This window comes from Girardinichthys multiradiatus, chromosome 18 (genome assembly GCF_021462225.1).
Source record: "Girardinichthys multiradiatus isolate DD_20200921_A chromosome 18, DD_fGirMul_XY1, whole genome shotgun sequence".
Classification (NCBI taxonomy): Eukaryota; Metazoa; Chordata; class Actinopteri; order Cyprinodontiformes; family Goodeidae; genus Girardinichthys; species Girardinichthys multiradiatus.
This window is the reverse complement of record NC_061810.1, coordinates 6,390,335-6,396,334: the sequence shown is the minus strand read 5'-3', so window position 1 is coordinate 6,396,334 and position 6,000 is coordinate 6,390,335. Positions and strand designations below refer to the sequence as shown.

At 40.3% G+C, this 6,000-nt stretch overlaps 1 protein-coding gene across 1 annotated transcript in view; it reads left to right on the top strand.

Annotated features, from left to right (window-relative positions):
* The first annotated feature begins 1,025 nt into the window (after positions 1 to 1,025).
* Positions 1,026 to 6,000, top strand: part of phldb1b (pleckstrin homology-like domain, family B, member 1b) — a 126,047-nt gene continuing 121,072 nt past the window's right edge. The window contains exon 1 of the mRNA XM_047391665.1: positions 1,026 to 1,130. The gene's annotated coding sequence lies outside the window, so the exon portion shown is untranslated. The remainder of the gene's footprint in view (positions 1,131 to 6,000) is intronic.

The following is a 6,000-nucleotide window of genomic DNA, read 5'->3' as shown; positions in this document are numbered from 1 at the left end:
GGTCCTTAGGACCGGCTCTTTGGAGTTGAACAGTTCTTTGCGAGCCTAATATGACAAACGAGCACTCTTACAGACATCACAGAGAATAACATCATGAAAAGGTCAAGAGAGCAGAGGTTACTTTAGGTCAGATTAGAGCTGTGTGCTGCCACAGGCTGTTTTCTGATTCCCACAAACAGAATGCATATGTCTCATACACTCTTTTAGAACGCATGTCATCTGTAGCCCCTTGTTTGAGCTCTGCAGATTCCACTCCCTTTTTTCCTCCCTCACTACTTCCTCCCTTCATTGTCTTTTGTCTTTCATGTGCAGCATGCCTTCGGGTCAGAGTTTCAAACAACTGCTCAGATCATGCTCATGTCCGGCTGCTATCTCACTTTGATGCTCAAGCCCTCAGATAGGAGCTATATGCAATATGGTTTAACCAAAAATGTAATTATTTACTACAAGCACACTCACATCATAGGCTTTTCCCCAAGGAGTTGCCATGGTAACAAAGGCATTTGGTCTGGTGAAGGATGACCTCATCATGTATGGGCTGTCCTTTGTTTTTTCTTTTATTATCTGGCCTATTTGGAGTGCTCTTTGAGCACAATGATGCACCAAGAGAATGATACAAACGTGTTACACTGAAAATGAATCCATGAAGCATCCACCTACAGAAACAGATTTAGTGGGAAAACAAAGAGGTTTTGTGTTCACTGTGGATATTGTGCATGTTTTCCACTGATGGAGCCATAAGGAAGCTGAGGAAGAATTTCCAGAGGCAGCTGAATGTCCTCACACTGTTGTGGATGCTGACTGACAAGATAATACAAAGAGACACTCAGAGCTGTTTGGCTGTCTGCAAGCATGTCTGTTCTTTGGATCAGTTTCCATGACTCAAAGGGATATCCCACGCTGCCTGCAGCCTCCCCTCCCTTTCATTTCCCTTCCTTCCCTACCTCAGCCTCCGCCCCCTCAGTGTCACTCCCTCCTTTTTTAGTTTACTACCAAACAATGTTCATACTTCAGTCTAAGCCATTGGAGGATCTGGGACAGACGAGGAAGGGTTTTAAAGCTTACCTCTAAAATGAGGTGACAAGTTAAGGATAGCATCAAACCTTCAAGAGGAAGAAAGAGGAGAGCTGGTGAGTGATGACACTGCCATTGTGTGTGTGTGTGTGTGTGTGTGTGTGTGTGTGTGTGTGTGTGTGTGTGTGTGTTGTGTGTGTGTGTCTGTGTTTTACATTTGGATGAAGTCAAGGCTGTGCCTTTAGGCTGCCAGAAGGACAGCAACATGGTGTTGTGTTTGTTTTGGAGACTAAACGGAGGATGTATGAACCTGTTCTACCAGCACAGGTGCCAGTGGGTGGGGGCAAACTTACAAATCTGTCAGTAAAGACAACCACTCTGTGTTTGTTTGGGGATGATGATCTAAAGAATGTCACAGTTTCCTGTTTGTTTACCATTGCACTGATGGATTATGATAATAGCTTTGTCTCAGTTTGGCTCCAACAGTAGATGCAGTAAATACTATTAACTAGAGTTTTTAAATACAGCTAAAACTCACAATCCATCCATCCATCCATCCATCCATCCATCCATCCATCCATCCATCCATCCATCCATCCATCCATCCATCCATCCATCCATCCATCCATCCTATTATGACTTACCAACAAGATACCAAGAAACTTGACCTCCTCCTCCACAAGGAACTCACCACCGAACTCAGAGGATCCAGTCTACCCTAATCCATTTGAAAACATTCAATCCAACTTAGTTTTTGAATTTGAAATAAATTTAAAAATTCTCGAAAAAATAATTTCTCACATTTTGGCATTTAGCAAATCCATATAATTTTGACATTCCAAACTGACCTGAAACAAGATTTGTTTAGTCTGATTTAATGTCAGACAATGAGGAACAAAGCTTATGTGCCTTTTTATACAGTGTATATAAACATCTGCTTTCAACAGTGTAGTCTTTTACTTTATTTCCTTTTAAAAAAGGCAAAAACTTGACGAGCTTGGGACAGAAGATGAATGAAAACCTGAGGATGTGTACAGACTGAGGGGATGAATCACATGATGAAGGTGTGAGGAGCGACCAGAAAGTAAGACTTACTGAAACAAGGCCTTTATAGAGGCCAACGGTTACTCTATTTATTTATTTAATTCAGAGTATTGCCTATATTCTGTTCCTGATCAGATAAAGATGAATCTATAAGGAACCAAAACAGCACAAAAAAACAAGAAAACTATGATGAACTTAACTGAAGTATACACAGATCCATAAAGACATAAAATATTGTCTTCCCAGTTGTTCCCACATGTGAGAACATTGGTCCTGTTCGGTCTGTCCGAAGTAGGCCAGCATCGTTCTCACTCTTCCTTCTGAGGATTACTGCTACTGAAAGAGCCTCTTTGTCAAGGCTGGTATGCCCAACCTGCCCCACATCTCTGGGAAGTACTGGGCCAAAAGTCAGCGGAGCCACTGAGCAATGGAATAATGTGTTCCTGGTCATTCTCTCCTACTGATTTCCCGCTGCAGTCTCCCATCTGAACGTGGACAAAACTGGAGCAAAGAAATCTGGATGAGGACATATTTTCCCACTGCTGTCACTACTACTCCTGATGTTTCATTGATAAAGTAAGGCAAACAGCTCTGTTGACATCCAGCAGATATTGGGGACATTATTTCAGAGTAAAACTACTTAAAGCAGTCTCTATCATTTTAGTAGAGAACTGGCTGATCCCTCGTGCTGCATTTGGGAGTGAAACTCACTTTCCAAACTATTTGATTTCGCTCATTGTAGCGATATCCTTCTGTTCTCTCTGCCAGTTTGCTTATTTGTTTTGGGAAAGCAGAGGCTATATACAACTTATGACAAATGGTGAAGAAATGAACTTGTCAGCTTTTTTGTAGTAATAATGTGTCTGAGTTGACACATTATTTCAGATTACATTTCATGATGCTGCACTCTTCAACTCCTGAGTTATTCAAGCTTTATTTATTACAGTAACAGTTATCATTCCATGCAAGGCTGTGTGATAGTTTAATACCCCATCACACTATTGCAAATCATCCTTTTGTCTCAACTGTGTTTGAAGACATGAAGGTGCATTGCCATCCTATACATTTAAAGCTGTAGCATGCACCATTTGATCCCCACCTCAGCAAGGCTGTCATGGATCGTTTGGACATTTCAAAAAATTCTGCCATTTAAGAGCCACAGCTCCTACACGCCGTGCATACTATGCATATCACCACAGTTACAGAATCTATGCACCCACAACCTCAGTGTTGCAGCAGTTTGGGCCATTTGGGCCACTTGGGGGCATTAAAGATTTACTGCCAGATAGACAGTAATAAATAAACAATCCACAAATAAATAAGCAAGAGTTGGTGGTGACAGAGCAAAAATGACACACTTGGTCCTGACACAGTTGAACACCAAATAATGAACTGATTTTATTGCATAAACACTTTAGAACAGAAGCAAGCAAAAAGCTCCATGCAAACTATAAATATGTGACAGAACGATGTTCCACACAGTCCTCTTCATTTCCTAATATTTAAAGCCACGTATTTTAACATAATGGCATGCATGGCAAGATAGGAACCAGAGTGAGAACAACACACACTGGTATTAACTTACCGACTAATGATATTCCACATACTGCATTGCACTTTTTGCTTGACAGCTACAGATATTTTATCCCAACATTTCTACAGCCTTATGTTTCTAAATCATTTTCGACTTGATACATCCAGCCTTCAGTAACCTTCCTCCTGCCAAACATGTCTTCATCTGGAGTGATTAGCTGGAGCGCTAGGCTAATGCTACCATGTTGCCTTTCTGTTTTGATTTGACCAGTTGATAATTCAAGTCATAATTTACAGCAAGGACTGTTTAAATGTTAGCTGCACCTGTTAAAACAAGTAAAATGTTTATTTTGTTTTCCAAAATGTCACTAATGTTCCTTAAACAGTCATTTTCAGAGAAAAATATCAAAATACACCTATTAAGGTTTTGCATAAAGCCAGCCATTGTATTTAAGTTATATTGTAAATGCTTCTGAACAGGCTAACAGGGACTTTTCTTTCAGAACTGCTTCACATTCGTTATAATTAGCTATGTGGTTCAGTTTGTTCAACTAGAGCTGCTGGGTTTAACTAAGTAATCGACAGTAAGCAGCTTAAGGAAAGCAGGTGTTTCAACATGAGAAACGTCTCCGATGTTACACTGAGATCTAGTGACTAAAATCAGTAGGAGATAGCTTTTGTTGAAGTATTCAGTTTGCACTTGTGCATCTATGGAAGCAGCATGGTCTGCCTTTTTTCTCCATCTTTTGCACTGGACCCTGTATAAACAGATTATTCCCTCATATGTAGCTCTTCTGACTAAGCAACTGGAAAATCTGAGCTGAAAAACTGAGTTGGGCAGTGGCAAGAAATAATTTTTAATATCATTTACCGTAACAAAAATAAAGGCCTTTTCCAAAACCATTTTGCAATAGTTTCCACTCATACCGCAGAGTACATGGCTGCCAGTGAAATGTAGTCATCTCTGGCTGAACTAGCTGTGCATTTTGCCCAGTCTCTCAGTCAACGTCTTATTTTGCTGGATAACTGCGGTCTGAGCGATGACAGTGTGGATTTTCTGAGGTGTAATTTCTCCTGTCACTGCAGATGGTAATCTGATAATGACAGGTCCTCTGATCCTCAGATGTGCTGAGCTTCAGTTCCATACTTTGATGACAAATGGCAGGAGATAGTCAGCGGTGTTTGCATGTGCTGGTATTTGCGGTGTTAACATGTACGTTTGCACTGCAGCTTGTAATCATATGAAGAAAGTCTCCTGTTCATAAGGACCTCTTCAGCTCTCTGCACTCTCTCTCAACCAGTCAAGCATTTATCTCAGCAAAAAGTGTCACTTAAGAAGCTGAGAGGGACATTTATTCATCTTCATCTAGCTTTTAGATTCCCAGCCTTCGGTTTAAATACAATCTCTCTGGACGTCCATGTCCTCCCACTCCTGCATGCTTGTGTGGATGAAGAGCTATGCATGCATATTGCTTTGTCTCCGTTCAAGGCAAAGCAGACAGGCCAGTATTTAGCTGCCTGCTGATGGTGGCGTCCCTCCAAGTGGCATTTGATGCCAGAATAATGAATCTGTGTTTACTCACCCTTTCAGGCTGCGGGGGACACACAGCTATCTCACCCTGCATGTATTTACATTCAAATGTGTGCTGCAGTATACAGGCTTGGTTTCTGAGATGATATTTGTTGTGATTTGGCACTATGGAAATAAACTGAATTCAATTTTAAAGCAGGGAAAACGTAATTTAGAGCTAAATGTGTTTGTCCTTTTAATCATTAAATATGGATGCTTTGATGAAAGAGCATGAATGCTGATTCTTTAGGTGTTTAGGTGTATTTTAGAACCAGGAGCACCTTGTGAAAGTATGATTTAGCTGATTAGAACAGGAGTTATGCTTGTTTCTTAGTGATTTAATTCATAACCATATTCACAAAGCAAAGGAAATCCTCTCCTGTATCCCTGAAATGATCAGTACTTTAGGCAGATAAACCTTTGGTGTAAAACAACCCACAATTTAATGTATGCACATACGTTTAACAAGCATATGTTCAACACCAAGAACGTCTGGCCACTAGGTGTCACTATAATAACCCTTTTCCCCAGAGCTGTACATAAATTAGTTCAAATAAGTGCATTCATGAGTACAATTAATCATTATATCATGTTCTTTAATTTAGGATCCTGAACCAATCACAGCTGATGCTAACAAAGTTAAAATGACAAAATATGTATGCATGAATGGCTGCCACATTTCCCCTGGCAGACAGGCAGGGTCTCATATCTCATGAATTTGGACAAACTCATCAATAAAAAAAAATTTAATTTTTTTTCTTGCTTTCAGTGTAAGAAATATAAGCTTTTCTGGCCTTGCTTGAAAAATATACTGGTAGGTTTGCAGTTGTGCCTGTCAA